The sequence below is a fragment of the Carcharhinus amblyrhynchos genome, chromosome 5 (genome assembly GCF_965287045.1).
Source record: "Carcharhinus amblyrhynchos chromosome 5, sCarAmb.v2.hapA, whole genome shotgun sequence".
Lineage (NCBI taxonomy): Eukaryota > Metazoa > Chordata > Chondrichthyes > Carcharhiniformes > Carcharhinidae > Carcharhinus > Carcharhinus amblyrhynchos.
This window is the reverse complement of record NC_137328.1, coordinates 127,401,282-127,419,428: the sequence shown is the minus strand read 5'-3', so window position 1 is coordinate 127,419,428 and position 18,147 is coordinate 127,401,282.

Here is an 18,147-nt window from a genome sequence, read left to right as displayed (position 1 = left end):
GGAGATGAGTTTCATGGGAATAATGGTGATGAAGACTGAGATGTAGTCAATAAATAGTAGTCTGATGTAAGTATCTTTGTTGTCTAGGTGTTCCAGGGTTGTGTGTAGGATCAGGGAGATGGATCTGCTGTGGATCTGTTGTGGCAGTAGTGCATCCAGGCAATCAAGAAGTTGGAAATATAATGTTCTTGAGGGAAGGGATTCTGCCATCTGGCCTACGTGTGATTCCAGATCTACAGCAATGTGGTTGACTCTTAGAAATGCAATCTGAAATGGAGGACAGTTGGGGATGGCAATAAATGTAAATCCAATTTACTCAGTCTCTTATCGCAGGGACCAATCTAGTGAACCTTTCCAATGCAAGTATATCATTCTTTAAATAAGGAGTCCAAAATTTCACATGTGGTCTGACCAAAGCCCTATACAACTCTAGCAAGATTTATTTATTTTTGTACTCTGATACTCTTGCAATAAAGGCCAACCTGCCATTTGCCTTTCAAATTGCTTGCTGCACTTACATGCTAAGTTAATATGTTTCTTGTACAAATATCCCAAATCTTTCTGAAATTCAACGCTTACAGATCTCACACTTTAAAAAAAAATTCTGCTTTTCCATTCTTCAGATGAAAGTGAATAATCTCATACTTTCCTGTTATTCTCTAGCACTTAACTTGTTTTGAAATTGAGATAGTGGCAAATTTCTCCCATCCCTATTATTAAAAAGACTGCATATATGCTGTGAATGGATAGTCTTCCTGTTAAAGAGGTCAAAAGCAATTAAAATGTTTACAGCACTGCATTCAAAAGTAAAGGGACAAAATTGCTGTAGAATATTCTGAGATGACAAAGCTCCATGTGATACTTATAAATTTTTATTATTTAAGCAGAAATGAATCATAATGAACAGAAACAACAGAGTAACATCATAAACTACAAAATGAGAACTTTGAGCCAACATGATAGTTCTTACGACAATTGTCTGATTTCCTCCAGTCAATGACAATTCCTTGTCGACAACATGCTTGGCTATATGCCGCAATAGCACCACAGAAACAAGGTCCATCTTTTCCATTGTAGCACTTTGCAGTTACTGACTTGCAGGACTTGTAATAGTGTTCAACATTGATCTGCAAAATCGAATGTGCAAACTCCAGAAGAAATGTATGTCAAGAGAAACTGAAATTTGGTGAATGACATTAATAATCAAACTCAGCACAATTAATTTAGTTGTCTACATAAACACCGACTAAGCAAGTTGAGTGAATGGGCAAATACATGGCACATGCAGTATAACGTGGATAAGTGTGAAGTTATCCACTTTGGTAGGAAAAACAGAGTGTAGAGTATTATTTAAATTAGATAGATCAGAAATGATGTGGAGATGCCAGCATTGGACAATAAGAAGTTTCTCAACACCAGACTTGCAAAATCCTACTAACTGTCCTGGCTTGAGCCAATTCCCACCCCTTTTATCTGTGATTATCCCTTTTTCCACTTGCATTATCTGTACCTGTAAAGACTTGATTACCTGTAAAGACTTGCATTCTAACCATTACCTTGCAATTGTGTGTCAGTCTATATATGCTGTGTTTGTGAACGCACCTCTCTACTCACCTGATGAAGAAGCAGCACTCCGAAAGCTCGTGACTCCAAACAAATCTGTTGGATTTTGTAAAAAGGCACTAGGCAATGAAAGCAAGCACGCAGGTGCAGTAAGCAGTTCGGAAGGCAAATGTATTTGTGGCCTTCATTGCATGAAGATATGTAGAGGGACAGGAGTATTGAGGAAGCAGGGGGACTGCAGAAGCACTTGGACAGGTTCGGAGAGTGGGCAAAGAAGTAGCAGATGGACTACACTGTGGAAAAGTGTGAGGTTATGCACTTAATAAGGAGGAATGGAGGCATAGACTATTTTCTAAATGGGAAAATGCTTAGAAAATCACAAACACAAAGTGACTTGGGACTCATTGTTCAAGATTCTCTTCAAGTTAACGTGCAGGTTCAGTCAGCAGTTAGGAAGGCAAAAGCAATGTTAGTGTTCATGTCGAGAGGGATGGGATACAAGAGCAGGAATGTACTTCAAAGGCTGTATAAGGTTGGTGGTGTTGTGGATCGTCTGGAGGGATGTCAGAAGTTGCAGCGTGACATAGATTGGATGCAAGACTGGGCGGAGAAGTGGCAGGTGGACTTCAACACGGATAAATGTGTAGTCGTCCATTTTGGAAGGTCCAATGGGATGAAGGAGTACAATATCAAGGGTAGGACTCTTAGCGGCGTTGAGGAGCAGAAGGACCTTGGGGTCTGGGTCCATAGGACTCTTAAATCGGCCTTGCAGGTGGAGGATGTGGTCAAGAAGGCGTATGGTGTACTGGCCTTCATTAATCGAGGGATTGAGTTTAGGAGTCAGGAGGTAATGTTGCAACTTTATAAGGCCCTTGTCAGACCCCACTTGGAGTACTGTGCGCAGTTCTTGTCACCTCACTACAAGAACGATGTGGAAGCTATTGAGAGGGTGCAGAGGAGATTTACAAGGATGTTGCCTGGATTGGGAGGCAAGCTTTATGAAGATAGGTTGAGGGAGCTGGGACTCTTCTCCCTGGAGAGACGAAGATTGAGAGGTGACCTGATAGAGGTTTATAAAATGTTGAGAGGTATAAATAGGGTGGATTCTCGGAGGCTATTTCCCAGGACTGAAGTGGTCGCTACGAGAGGACACAGATTTAAGGAGCTGGGGAGCAAGTACAGAGGACATGTCAGGGGTAAGTCTTTCACTCAGAGGGTGGTCAGTGAGTGGAATCGGCTGCCGTCGGTGGTGGTGGAGGCGAACTCGCTGGGGTCTTTTAAGAGACTTCTGGATGAATACATGGGATTTAAAGGGATTGAGAGTTATAGATAGGCCTGGTAGGTATGGATATGATCGGCGCAACTTGTGGACCGAAGGGCCTGCTTGTGCCATAGTGTTGTATGTTCTATAAGGCTCTGGTCAGATGTCATTTGGAGTATTGCGTGCAGTTTTGGGCCCCATACCTAATGAAGGAAAGAGTCCAGGGGAGGTTCACAAGAATGATCTCTGGAATGAAGAGCTTGTCGCATGAGGAACGGTTAAGAAATCTGAATCTGTACTCATTGGAGTTTAGAAGAATGAGGGGGTCCTTATTGGAACATTCAGGATACTGCAAGGCCTGGATAGAGTGCATTGGAGAGGATGTTTCCACGAGCAGGAAGAATTAGAACCAGAGGGCATAAACTCAGGCTAAAGGGATGATCCTTTAAAACAGCGAAGAGGAGGAATTTCTTCAGCCAGAGGGAGGTGAATCTGTGGAACTCTTTGCTGCAGAAGGCTGTTGAGGCTAGGTCATTGAGTGTCTTTAAGACAGAGACAGATAGGTTCTTGATTAATAAGGGGATCAGGATTATGTGGAAAAGGCAGGAGAATGGGGATGAGAAAAATATCAGCCATGATTGAATGGTGGAGCAGACTCAATGGGTCGACTGGCCTAATTCTGCTCCTATGTCTTATGGTCTTATGATCTTTCTGACACCCCAAAGTCCACCATCTACAAGACACAAGTCAAGAGTGTGGTGGAATACTTGCCACTTGCCTAGATGACTGCAGTTCCAACAACACTCAAGAAACTCAACACCAGCCAGGACAAAGCAGTCCTCTTGATTGGCATCTCATCCATCACCTTCAAGATTCACATTCAAGGGCATTCAAATGGTCATTGGATAGACATGTGGATAATATTGGAATAGTTTAGGTTAGAGGGTCATTAGATTGGTTCCACTGGTCGGTGCAACATCAAGGGCCGAAGGGCCTGTACTGCGCTGTAATGTTCTATGTTCTAAGTTCTACATCTTCCATCATTAACACAGGGGGAACAGACTTAGGATTGAGTTGAAGAAGAACTTCACACAAAGGGTTGCGAATTTGTGGAATTCCCTGCCTCGTGAAGCAATTGAGGCTACCTCATTGAATGTTTTTAAGGCAAGGATAGATAAACTTTTGAACAGTAAAGGAATTAAGGGCTATGGTGAGCAAGTGGGTAAATGGAGCTGAGTCCACAAAAAGATCAGCCATGATCTTACTGAATGGCGGAGCAGGCTTGAGGGGCCAGATGGCCTACTGCTGCTCCTAGTTCCTATGTTCTTATGTTCTTAACACACAGTGATAGCCATGTGTAGCATCTACAAGGTGCACTGCAGCCATTAACCAAGCCTCCTTCAATAACATCTTACAAATCTGTGACCTCAATCACATTGAAGGCCAAGGACAACAGATACATGGGAACATCACCATCAGCAAGTTCCCCTCCAAGCCACACATCACCCTAACCTGGAATTATGTTGCCAATCCTTCACTTCCGCTGGGTCAAAATTCTTCCCTAACAACACTGTGCGTGTACTTAAACCATGTGAAATGCTATGGTTCAAGAAAGCAGCTCACCACCATCTTTTTAAGGACAATTAGGGGAGGTTAATAAAAATGCTGATCTGGTTAGTGACGTCCACATCTTGTGAAAGAATAAATATAAAAGAAATATTGCAGTAGCAGAATGATTGCCATTAGCTATGACTACCAGGGAACCACGTCGTGGCTGCAAAGGAAGGTATGCAGAATAGATAAGGGGAAACCATTGAATGTGGTATATTTAGATTTTTAGAAAACTTTTGAAAAGGTCCCATACAGAATGTTACTAAACACAATTAGAGCACATGGGATTCAGGGGAACATACTTATCAGAATTGAAAACTGGCTAATGGACAGAAAGCAGAGAATAGGAATAAATGTGTCATTTTCAGGTTGGCAAGCTCTTACTAATGGGGTACGACAAGGATCAATTGGGACTGGGCAGCTTTGCCTGCCCCAATGTGAAATTATGGAGAAGTCAGTGTGGGCGTGAACCCAGCCCACCCAAAGAATTTTACACTCATCCCCGTCTACAAATCTGTTGGCATAGAAAGTAAAATGCTGCCTACAGAGTATTTCTGAAATTGTTTGAAACTGGGAATTGTTGAACTCCAAAGGATTTGATGTCCTTGTTCATGAATCATGGTAAGTTAACATGCAGGTACAGCAAGGAATTAAGAAAGCAGATGGGAAGTAGGTGTTTATTACAAGATAATTTGTATATAGGAGTAAAAATGACTTACTGCAATTATAGAGAGCCTTGGTGAGTCTGCATCTGGAGCACTGTGTGCAGATTCAGTCCTTACCTGAGGAAAGATACACTTGCGAGAGGGAAAGTGCAACTAAGGTCCAGCAGATGACCCCTGGGCTGGAGTGATTATCCTGAGAGGATTGATTAAATAGAAACATAGACTGGGCATTTATTCTCTGGAGTTTAGAAGAACGGAAAATGATCTGAATCGACCACAGAAAATTCCTACAAGGCTTGACAGTGTAGAAGTTGGAAGAATGTTCTCCTTGGCTGGGGGTCTAGAACCAGGGAACAGTCTCAGAATAAGGGGCAGGCCATTTAGGGCTGAGATGGAAAATTTCTTCCCTCAGACGGTGGTGAATCTTTGGAATTCTCTGCCCCAGATGGCTGTAGAGGCTCAGTCGTTGAGTATGTTTAAGACAGTGATCTACAAGTTTCTACATATTATAAACATCAAGGATACATGGATAGTGCTGGAAAATGGTGTTGAAGAAGAAAATTAGCTCTGATTTAATTGAATGATTGAGTGGGTTTGAAGGGCTGAATTGTCTACTCCCGTTCCTATTTCTTATAGTATCTACACAGATAAACTTTTGGCACCAGTTTTGGGGCTAGGTCATTGGTGAACAACTTGAACAGGGTTTGGGCTAAGCCATTCCCCTGGATTAACCCAGTTACTTGTTTCTTCCAGTCTCTAGTCTTGCTACCCATATGCATCCCTAACTGCCTGTCCCAGAGGAGCAGTTCAATGCTATCAGTAAACACAGGAAGGGCGAACTCTTGATACTTGAAAAATAGGCAAGCGTCCCAGGCTGCATTGTTTGCTGCAGTGAGGTCAAAGAAATGCTGGCAATGGATCGGTGTTCTCAGCACTCCAACTGTCAGCATCCAACTTACATTGAAGAACCTAATGATCTTCTGAGCAAACTAAGTACAGGTCTGTATTTGAAGCATCCCAGTATCACAGAATCAAAACCAAGAGCAATATGCAATGGAGGGCATGAGGGCCATAGGATTGGGTGTAGGGGCAGGGGTTGGCATTAGGGGACATGACCAATACCTTTCAAACTTACCTTTCAAAAGGTTCCCTCATCCAGGCTATGGTTCATGACACCTCTGATGGGCTGTGAACCTTGAGTCCTTGAAAAGCTTGCCTGACTGCATGAAAATTGTGGAGGGCGAGGAGATGCTCATCCTTGCAATGGGGCCATCTAGGCTAGGAGTGTGGGGTATGGGATAGCAAATGTTGTCCCCTCATTCAAGAAGGGGAGTAGAGACCATCCTGGGAATTATAGATCAGTGATCCTTACTTCTGATGTGGGCAAAGTTTTGGAAAGAATTATAAGGGATTGGATTTATAATCATCTAGAGGGAAATAAATTGATCAGGGATAGTCAACACGGTTTTGTGAAGGGTAGGTTGTGCCTCACAAACCTTATTGAGTTTTTTGAAAAGGTGACCAAAGAGGTGGATAAGGGTAAGGCAGTTGACGTGGTGTATATGGGTTTTAGCAAAGCATTTGATAAGGTTCCCCATGGTAGGCTATTGCAGAAAGTGCAGATGCATGGGATTGAGGGTGATTTAGCAGTTTGGATCAGGAATTGGCTAGCTGATAGAAGACAGAGGGTGGTGGTTGATGGGAAATATTCAACCGGGAGTTCAGTTACAAGTGGTGTACCTCAAGGATCTGTTTTGGGGCCACTGCTGTTTGTCATTTTTATAAATGACCTAGATGAAGGTGTACCAGGATGGATTAGTAAATTTGCTGATGACACCAAAGTTGAAGGAGTTGTAGACAGTGAGGATGGATGTTATAGTTTGCAGAGGGACATAGATAAGCTGCAGAGCTGGGCTGAGAGGTGGCAGATGGAGTTTAATACGGAAAAGTGTGAGGTGATTCACTTTGGTAAGAGTAACGGGAGTACAGAATATAGGGCTAATGGAAGGACTCTTAGTAGTGTTGACGAGCAGAGAGATCTCGGGGTACATGTGCATAGCTCCCTGAAAGTTGGCACCCAGGTTGATAAGGTTGTTAAGAAGGCGTACGGTGTGTTAGCTTTTGTTGGTAGAGGGATTAAATTTCGGAGCCGTGAGGTCATGTTACAACTGTACAAAACTCTGGTGCGGCCGCACTTGGAGTATTGCGTACAGTTCTGGTCGCCGCATTATAAGAAAGATGTGGAGGCGTTGGAAAGGGTGCAGAGGAGGTTTACCAGGATGTTGCCTGGTATGGTGGGTAGGTCTTATGAGGAAAGGCTGAGGGACTTGAGGTTATTTTTATTGGAGAGAAGAAGGTTACGAGGTGACCTGACTGAGGCATACAAGATGACCAAAGGGTCGGATAGGGTGGACAGTGAGAGCCTTTTACCTCAGATGGTGATGGCTAACACAAGGGGACATAGCTTTAAATTAAGGGGTAGTAATTATAGGATGGATGTCAGAGGTAGGTTCTTTGCTCAGAGGGTAGTAAGGTCGTGGAATGCCCTGCCTGCAGCAGTTGTGGACTCGCCAACTTTAAGGGCATTCAAATGGTCTGTGGATAGGCATATGGATAACATTGGAATAGTTTAGGTTAGAGGGTCATTAGATTGGTTCCACTGGTCGGCGCAACATTGAGGGCCGAAGGGCCTATACTGCGCTGTAATGTTCTATGAACTCTCGATCCACACCAGCCTACACAACTACCCTGCACTGGTGAAAACTGGGGAGGCCAGAAATGCCAGCATCAGTTCCCAGCCACATTACTAAAGGTGAACGGAATCGCCTCAACTCCCCAAAAATCCAGCTTAATGTATCCTCTTTCCAAATCTTCAGTCGTTCCCCTATATCTTTACTCATGCATGAAGTCTCACCAGTGTTCATATTGTCCTTTCACTTCAGCAGAATATATTTTTCCTCACTGCACTGAACACTTATTTAAATGTTTCTCCATCGTTGTTTGCCAATATTGTGCACATTCTATTTTCCCAGATTCTATTCTTAACACCTCAAAATCAGTTTTTTTCCAATCCATTAACTTGGTTTTCAATGTACTTATGTCCTATTGCCTCCAGATTCAACAATTCAGATGGTCTTCCAGCTGGCCTCCTACTCTGCATGTTATATAATCTTCAGCTCATCCAAATATTTTGCAATCTGTGTCCTAATTTGCACCAGTATCTGTCCATCCACCACACTTGTCCTTTTTGACATATGGCAGCTTCTGGCTATCCAGTATTCCATTTTAGAGCCCTTAATCTCAAACTAAATTCTCATCACGCCATTAGGACTCCCTATCCTGTAATTTCCTCCAGTCCTACAATTCTCCCCAAACAAACTCTGTTCCTTCAACTCTCCCCGCTTGCCTCATTATTAATTACACAATCCAACACAATAACACAAGAAATAATAGAATAGGCCACCAACTCCTTCAAATCTGCCCTGCTATTTAATATGATCATGGCTGATAGCTGGCCTCAGCTCCTTTTCTGTGTCATTTCCCCATGGCCCTCTCTTCCTCAAACTTTCAAATATTTATCCAATATTTAAATACTTCTTATGATCCAGCCCCCACGACCCTTTGGAGCAGAGTTTCACCACCCTTTATGAGAAGAAATTTCCATGCCCGTCAGATTTAAATGATCTGCTGATCATGAAACTATGATGTTTTGAGTCATCTAGGTTCAAACTCTGAAATATCTTCCCTAATCCACAGATAAAGGGTGGGGTTATGAGCTATGCCAGGCATTTATAGCTGTTCTGACCTGTGTCACAGATCAGCCATGATCTTATTGAATGGTGGGGCAGGCTCGAAGGGCTAGATGGCCTACTCCTGCTCCTGTTTCTTATGTTCTTATGTTCTGTGTGCTATCAGAGGTCAATAAATTTATTCAGTGTACTGGGAGACAGTGAAGGCATATGGTGTGGAAACATTCATGGTGATCTGAATTTATCTTTCATTGAGGCAGCAATTGAGAGGTGTTAATTTCTATGATCCAAGCGCTGCATAGTCTTGTATTTTCATATGTGTCCATTATTTTAACGAAATCACTAATAACTATGTCCATCCCATCATACAGATTTTAATAACTCAACTTATCCTGCATCAAGATCAAATGTAGTATTGACATGCTGTGCTTGGTTGAAGTCGTTAGGTTACATTTCAGCTTCATTTGAAGCAATTTTTTAAAAGTGGCATCTCGGCCTTTTGGCCAAGATGCAAATGAGATCATGCCTTGGAGGAGGAGCTACGCCTACTCCAATCAGCTTGGATCATGTAGATCAAGCCCAAGACCGGAGGTGAGAGCCCTGTCTTGTCAGCTTGGATTGGGAATGTCCCAACTTGTCGAGACTCTGAATTGGACTTGATTTGATTGAATTGGAATAAAAACAAAAGAAAGTTGGAATGTTGCATATTCTGCACTCTGATAGTTGTACATTACTAAGTATAAGTTGATGACTTACTTTATGGTGACAAGGAGAAAACATGTCACTCAGTAGCTGTTTGCAGTGAGTCTCTGCATAACTGAAGCCTTGTTGCATTTCAGGTTTTGCTGCTTGAGGTTTGCACTGGAATAGAAAAGCATGAATATAGATTCAACCACATTTGAACTGACAAGAACACAAGAAATAGAAGCAGGAGTAGGCCTGGTGCAGGTCCTTCAAGCCTGCCCATTCAATACAATTATGGCTGATCTATATCAGCCTCAACTTCTTTTCTGTGCCATTTCCCCATAGCCCTCCATTCCTCGATCTATCAAATATTTATCCAGCTTCACTTTAAATGCTTCTAATGATCCAGCCTCCACTACCTTTTGGGGCAGAGAATTCCAGAGATTCATCACCCTCTGCGAGAAGAAATTTTGACAAACTTTACTGTATAATTTTTGAGGTAATAGGACCAAAACTGTACCCAATAATCCAGCTGACTGTCTGTGTGGAGTCTGCACATTCTCCCCGTATCTGTGTGGGTTTCCTACGGATGCTCCAGTTTTCTCCCACAGTCGAATGATGTGCAGGTTAGATGGATTGGCTATGCTAAATTGACCAATGGGCCGGAATTTTACCGGCCTGCCACCATAAGAATCAGAGTGGGTGAGGGGTGGAGCATGGGAAGGTCCATTGACCTTGGGCAGGATTTTACGGTTTCACGGCGAGCGAGGCTGTAAAATCCTGTCCTAGTGTCCCAAGATGTGTAGGTTAGGGATAAGGCCTGGGTAAGGTGTTCCTGTCAGAGAGTGGGTACAGGCTCGATGGGCCGAATAGCTTCCTTCTGCACTGTTGGGATTCTATGATGCAAAACCTCCCTATTTTTAAACTCTTCAAACCCCTTTGCAATGAAGGCCAAAATGCTATTTGCCTTCTTAAGTACTGTTGGACCTGCCTGCTAGCTTTCTGTGATTCATGCACTAGAACATCTAGTTCCCTCTGCACTTCACTCACCTGCAGTTTCTGTCCATTTACATAAGAACACAAGAACATAAGAACTAGGTGCAGGAGTCGGCCATCTGGCCCCTTGACACTGCTCCGCCATTCAATAAGATCATGGCTGATCTTTTTGTGGACTCAGCTCCACTTACCCACTGCTCACTATAACCCTTAATTCCTTTACTGTTCAGAAATTTATCTATCCTTGCCTTAAAAACATTCAGTGAGGGAGCCTCAACTGCTTCACTGGGCAGGGAATTCCACAGATTCACAACCCTTTGTGTGAAGAAGTTTCTCCTCAACTCAGTCCTAAATCTGCTTCCCCTTATTTTGAGGCTATGCCCCCTAGTTCTAGTTTCACCTGCCAGTGGAAACAACTTCCTGCTTCTATCTTATCTATTCCCTTCATAATCTTATATGTTTCTATAAGATCTCCCCTCATTCTTCTGAATTCCAATGAATATAGCCCCAGTCTACTCAGTCTCTCCTCATAAGCCAATCCTCTCAACCCCGGAAACAACCTAGTGAATCTCCTCTGCACCCTCTCCAGTGCCAGTATATCCTTTCTCAAGTAAGGAGACCAAAACTGTACACAGTACTCCAGGTGTGGCCTCACCAGCACCTTTTACAGCTGCAACATAACTTTGCTGTTTTTAAACTCCTTCCCTCTAGCAATGAAGGACAAAATTCCATTTGCCGTCTTAATTATCTTTTTTTAGCAGGTTTACCTGGTTTGGAGGGCAGGTCTTATGAGGAAAGGTTGAGAGAGCTGGGGCTTTACTCTTTAGAGTGGAGGAGGATGAGAGGCGACTTAATAGACTTTATAAGATGATGAGGGGGATAGATAGAGTGGACGTGCAGAGACTATTTCCTCGGGTGGATGTCGCTGTTACTAGGGGGCATAACTATAAGGTTCATGGTGGGAGATATAGGAGGGATGTCTCTTTACTCAGAGAGTGGTTGGGGTGTGGAATACACTGCCTGCTGTGATAGTGGAGTTGGACACTTTAGGAACTTTCGAGCTGTTATTGGATAGGCACACGGAGCACTCCCGAATGGCAGGGAACTTGATCTTGGAGTTGGACACAGCTCGGCACAACATCGAGGGCCAAAGGGCCTGTACTGTGCTGTACTGTTCTATGTTCTACCTGTTGCACCTGCAAACCAACTCCTTGAGATTCTCGCACAAGGACAAGAATCCCTCTGCACAGATCCCTCTGCACAGTAGCATGCTGCAATTTTTTACCATTCCTACTAAGATGGATGACCTCACATTTACCAACATTATACTCCATCTACCAGACCCTCGCCCACTCATTTAGACTATATCCCTTTGCAGACTTTCAGCATTCTCTGCACGCTTTGCTCTGTCACCCATCTTAGTGTGATCTGTGAATTTTGACACACTACACTTGGTCCCCAACTCCAAATCATCTATGTAAATCGTAAACAATTGCAGTCCCAACACTGATTCCTGAGGCACACCACTAGTCACTGATTGCCAACCAGAAAAACACCCATTTACCCCCACTCTTTGCTTTCTGTTAGTTAACCACTTCTCTATCCATGCTAATATACTGCCCATAACACTGTGCACCTTTATATTATGTAGCAATCTTTGGTGTGGCACCTTGTCAAATGCCTTCTGGAAATCCAGATACACCACATCCACAGGTTCCTCATTGTCCACAGCATAGGGGGTTTTAGTTATGTTGGGCAGCATGGTTGGTGCAGACTTGGTGGGCTGAAGGGCCTGTTCCTATGCTGTAATTTTCTTTGTTCTTTGTTCTTTGACCTGCCCATCATGAACCCAGGCTGAATCTTACCAATGGAACAATTTATATGCAGAGAGAGTGGATAATGTAGTGAATTCTCATTCTCCAGAAATGAGAGCGCAGAATGTAGTGTTACAGACATAGCTAGGGTGTAGAGAAAGATCAACTTAATGCAAGTTAAGTCCATTCAAAAGTCTGACAACAGTGAGAAGAACCTGTTCTCGAGTGGGTTGGTGACCTAAGATTTTTCTATCTGTGCAGAGGGATTCTTGTCCTTGTGCAAGAATCTCAAGGAATTGGTTTGCAAGTGCAGCAGGTAGAACATAGAACATAGAACAATACAGCACAGTACAGGCCCTATTTTTTCTATCCTTTTCCTGACGGAAGAAAGTGGAAGAGAGAATGTCCGGGGTGCGTGCGGTTCTTAACTATGCTGGCTGCTTTGCCGAGGCAGCGGGAAGTATAGACAGAATCAATGGATGGAAGGCTAGTTTTCCTGATGGACTGGGCTACATTCATGACCTTTTGTAGTTCCTTGCGATCGTGGGCAGATGAGGAGCCATACCAAACTGTGACACAACCAGAAAGAATGCTTTCTATGGTGCATCTGTAAAGGTTGGTGATAGTTGTAGCTGACATGCCAAATTTCCTTAGTCTTCTGAGAAAGTAGAGGCGTTGGTGGGCTTTCTTAACTATAATGTCAGCATGGGGGACAAAATTGTTGATGATCTGGACACCTAAAAACAAGGAACCATGAACCTGTACCCCTTGATCTCTTTGTTCTATAACTATCCCCAATGCCCTACCATTAGCTGAGTAAGATATACATATGGATGATATCGGAATAGTATAGGTTAGATGGGCTTTAGATTGGTTTTCACAGGTTGGCGCAACACCGAGGGCCGAAGGGCCGGCACTGTGCTGTAATGTTCTACGTTCCATGTTCTATGTTCTATGAGTAAGTCCGCCCTGGTTCGATCTACCAAAATACATCACCTTGCACTTACTTAAATTAAACTCCATCTGCCATTCATCAGCCCACTGGCCCAATTGATCACAATACTGTTGCAATCCTAGGTTAGCATTGCTTCCTCACAGCACTAGAGACCTAGGTTTAAATCCCAGCTTGGGTCAGTTTCTGTGTGCAGTTCTACCATCTGTCTGCGTGGGTTTCCTCCGGGTTTCCGGTTTTCTCCCACAGTCCAAAAGATGTGCTGGTTAGGTGCATTGACGATGCTAAATTCTCCTTAGTGTACCCAAACAGGTGCCAGAGTGTGGCGACTGGGGGATTTTCACAGTAACTTCATTACAGTGTTAATATAAGCCTACTTGTGACTAATAAATAAACTTAGCTTTTTTGTCAACTGCCTTTTGGAAACTATATCTACAGGTTCCACTCTCCCTACTCTCCCTGTTACATCTCAATATCCAAAACAGGGTTGAGAGTGGAAGCTAGAAATTTACTGTCTTGAAAAAAAATGCTTAACAGTATTGTACCAAGCACAAAGAAATTTATTGACCCTCCCAAAGAGCTCTGATACGGTGGTAGTGAGCCTTCTTATCATATGATAGTTTTATAGCTTACCGGTTTGCAGTGGTACTTCAGAGAGCATCAGAATTAACCAGATAGTTTAGCACTGGATTCACCTATTCTGCAGACAGGATATGTGATTGCCATTCACCCTTTGCTTATCAAGAATTTATCTATTCTGCTCTAAGATATTTAAAGACCGTGCTCCCACAGCCTTTTGAGAAAGAGAGTTCCAGAGACTTATGACCTTGTGAGAGAAAACATTTCTGCTGATCTCTGTCTTTAATGAGTGACACTCAGTGACCCTCAGTTCTAGATTCTCCCACAAGAAGAAACATCCCCTCCACAAAGGAACATAGGAATAAGGAGCAGAAGTAGGCAGATTTAGCCCTTTGCGACTGCTTCACCATTCAATCAGATCATGGCTGGTCTCTCCCTGGTCTGAAACCACCTCCCCACCTGTTCCCAATATCCCTCTTCCCCTTTTTCATTAGAAATATATCCATCTCCCTCCTGAAACCATTCAATGATTCAGACTCTACCGTGCTATGGGGCAGTGAGTTCCACAAATTCACCCACCCTCTGTGAGAAATAGTTCCTCCCCATCTCAGTTTTAAATCTACCGCCTCTCAACCCATACCTGTGACCTCTTGTTCCAGGTTGCCCTGTAAGAGGAAACATTTGTCTACATTTATTTCATCAATCCCTTTTAAAATTTTATATTCCTCGATCAGATCCCTCTCATCCTTCTAAACTCCAGCAAGTACAAACTCAAACAGTTTAATCTCTCCTCATATGTCAACCTTTTCATCCCCAGAATCAATCTATTGAACCTCCTCTGAACTGCCTCCAATGCCACCACATGCTTCCTCAAATAAGGAGATCAAAACTGGGTACAATACTCCAGCTGTGGTCTCACCAACACCCTATACAACTGCAACAAACTTCTCTACTTCTATATTCCAGTCCTTTTGCAGTAAGTACCAAATCCCGTTTGCCTTTTTTCTTACCTGCTGCACCTGTGTACCAATTTTCTACTATTCTTTAACACAGACACCCAGATTCATAGAACATAGAATATCGAACATTGAACAGTACAGCACAGTACAGGCCCTTCGGCTCTCAATGTTGTGCCAAACTATGTCCAAACCCAAGATCAAGCTATTCCTCTCCCTATAATTCTGGTGTGCTCCATCTGCCTATCCAATAAGCACTTGAAAGTTCCTAAAGTGTCCGACTCCACTATCACAGCAGGAAGTGCATTCCACACCCCAACCACTCTCTGAGTAAAGAATCTACCTCGGACATCCCTCCTATATCTCCCACCTTATAGTTATGCCCCCTAGTAACAGCTACATCCACCCAAGGAAATAGTCTTTGCACGTCCACTCTATCTATTCCCCTCATCATCTTATAAACCTCTATTAAGTCACCTCGCATCCTCCTCTGCTCTAAAGAGAAAAGTCCTAGTTCCCTCATCCTTTCCTCTTAAGACCTATCCTCCAAACCAGGCAGCATCCTGGTAAATCTCCTCTGCACTCTCTCCAATGCTTCCACATCCTTCTTATAATGAGGTGATCAGAACTGAACACAACATTCCAAATGTAGTCTTACCAAGGTCCTGTACAGTTGCAGCATAGCCCCACGGCTCTTAAACTCAAACCCCCTGTTAATAAACACTAACACACTATAAGTAAGGTTAGGGGGCATGGAGTTGGGGGTAAGGTGTTAGCGTGGATAGAGGATTGTCTGTCTAATAGGAAGCAGAGAGTTGGTATCAATGGGTGCTATTCTGATTGGCAGTTGGTAACTAGTGGAGTGCCGCAGGGATCGGTGCTGGGGCCTCAGCTATTTACCATTTATATAGATGATCTGGAGGAGGGGGCTGAGTGTAGGGTGTCGAAATTTGCTGATGACACAAAGATGACTGGAAAAGCAAATTGTGCGGAGGGTGTGGAAAGTCTGCAGAAGGATCTAGATAGGCTGAGCGAGTGGGCGAGGACCTGGCAGATGGAGTACAATGTTAGCAAGTGTGAGGTTATCCACTTTGGCAGGAATAATACTAGGAGGGATTACTATTTAAAGGACGAAAAGCTGCAGCATGCTACGGTGCAGAGGGACCTGGGGGTCCTTGTGCATGAGTCGCAAAAACCCAGTCTGCAGGTGCAGCAGGTGATCAAGAAGGTGAATGGGATGCTGGCCTTTATAGCGAGGGGGATAGAATATAAAAGTGGGGAGGTTTTGCTGCAACTGTACAGGGCACTGGTGAGGCCACAGCTGGAGTACTGTGTGCAGTTTTGGTCGCCGCACTTGCGCAAGGATATTTTGGCCTTGGAGGGAGTGCAGAGGAGATTCACTAGGCTGATTCTGGAGATGAGGGGGTTGGACTATGAAGAGAGACTAAATAGACTGGGTCTGTACTTGTTGGAGTTTAGGAGGATGAGGGGGGATCTTATAGAGACGTACAAGATAATGAAGGGGATGGATAGGATAGAGGTAGAGAGATTCTTCCTGCTCAGAAAGGACAGCAGGACTAGAGGGCACAGCCTCAAGATAAGGGGGGGGGGGGGGCGCAGTTTAGAACGGAGTTGAGGAGGAACTTCTTCACTCAAAGGGTGGTGAATCTCTGGAATTCTCTGCCCGTTGAAGTGGTGGAGGCTACCTCGCTAAATATATATAAGTCACGGGTTGATAGGTTTTTGACAGACAAGGGAATTAAGGGTTATGGGGAGAAAGCGGGAAAGTGGAACTGAGCCACTTCAGATCAGCCATGATCTTATTGAATGGTGGGGCAGGCTCGAAGGGCTAGATGGCCTACTCCTGCTCCGACTTCTTATGTTCTTATGTTAAGCTTTCTTCACGGTTCTATCCACTTGAGTGGCAACCTTCAGAGATCTGTGGATATGAACCCCACATTCCTTAGAACCCTGCTGTTGACCCTGTAATCCACATTCAAGTTTGTCCTACCAAAATGAATCACCCTGCACTTATCAGGGTTAAACTCCATCTATCACTTTTTGGCCCAGCTCTGCATCCTATCAATGTCTCTTTGCAGCCTACAAGAGCCCTTCAACTCATTCACTACTCCACCAATCTTGGTGTCATCAGCAAATTTACTAACCCACCCTTCAGCCCCCCTCTTCCAAGTCATTGATAAAAATCACAAATAGCACCGGATCCAGCACTGACCCCTGTGGTACACCGCTGACAACTGGCCTCCAGTCTGAAAATTTTCCCTCCACCACCACCCTCTGTCTTCTATGATACAGCCAGTTACTTATCCAATTGACCAAATTTCCTTCTATCCCACACCTCCTTATCTTCTTCATGAGCCTACCATGGGCAACCTTATCAAACGCCTTATTAAAATCCATGTATACGACATCAACTGCTCTACCTTCGGCTACACACTTAGTTACCTCCTCAAAGAATTCAATCAAATTTGTGAGGCAGGATTTATCCCTCATGAAACCGTGCTGACTATCCCGGATTAAACTGCATCTTTCCAAATGGTCATAAATCCTATCTGTCAGGGCCCTTCCCATTAACTTACTGACCACCAAAGTCAGTCTAACTGGCCTATAATTACCAGGGTCATTCCTATTTCCTTTCTTGAAGAGAGAAACAATATTTACCACTCTCCAGTCCTCTGGCACAATCTCCGTGGACAGTGAGGACCCAAAGATCAAAGCTAAAGGCTCCTCAATCTCATCCTTTGCCTCCCAAAGTATCCTAGGATGTATCCCATCTGGCCCAGGGGGCTTACTGACCCTCAGGTTTTCCAAAATTGCTAATGCATCTTCCCTCAGGACATCTACTTTCTCCACCCTATCAGCTTGTATCATGTACTCCTCCTTAAAAACATGGCCCCTCTCCTTAGTGAACACTGAAGAAAAGTATTCATTCAATGCCTTACCTATCTCTTCTGACCCCAAGCAAAAATGTTCCTCTGCATTTTGAATCTACTTTCCATTTAGGTAATAATTTGTCTTTCTATTTTTTTCCATCCTCTTAAGATACCTCAAATCTTACATGTTTCAATCAAATCAGCTCTTAGGCTTCTAAATGTCAACAGAAGCAAATCTAGTCTGTCCAACTTTTCCTCATAAAACAACATGCCTGAAACAACTCTTCAGAGTCTGGTGTCCCTTCACCAGACTCCTTTTCTCACAAACTCAATTCCACTCCTAGGAGTACTTTCCGATACATCCCGGACTTGGGGTTGATCTCCCTCTCCCCTAAGATGGGATTTACCCTAGGATTCTCTGGGAGG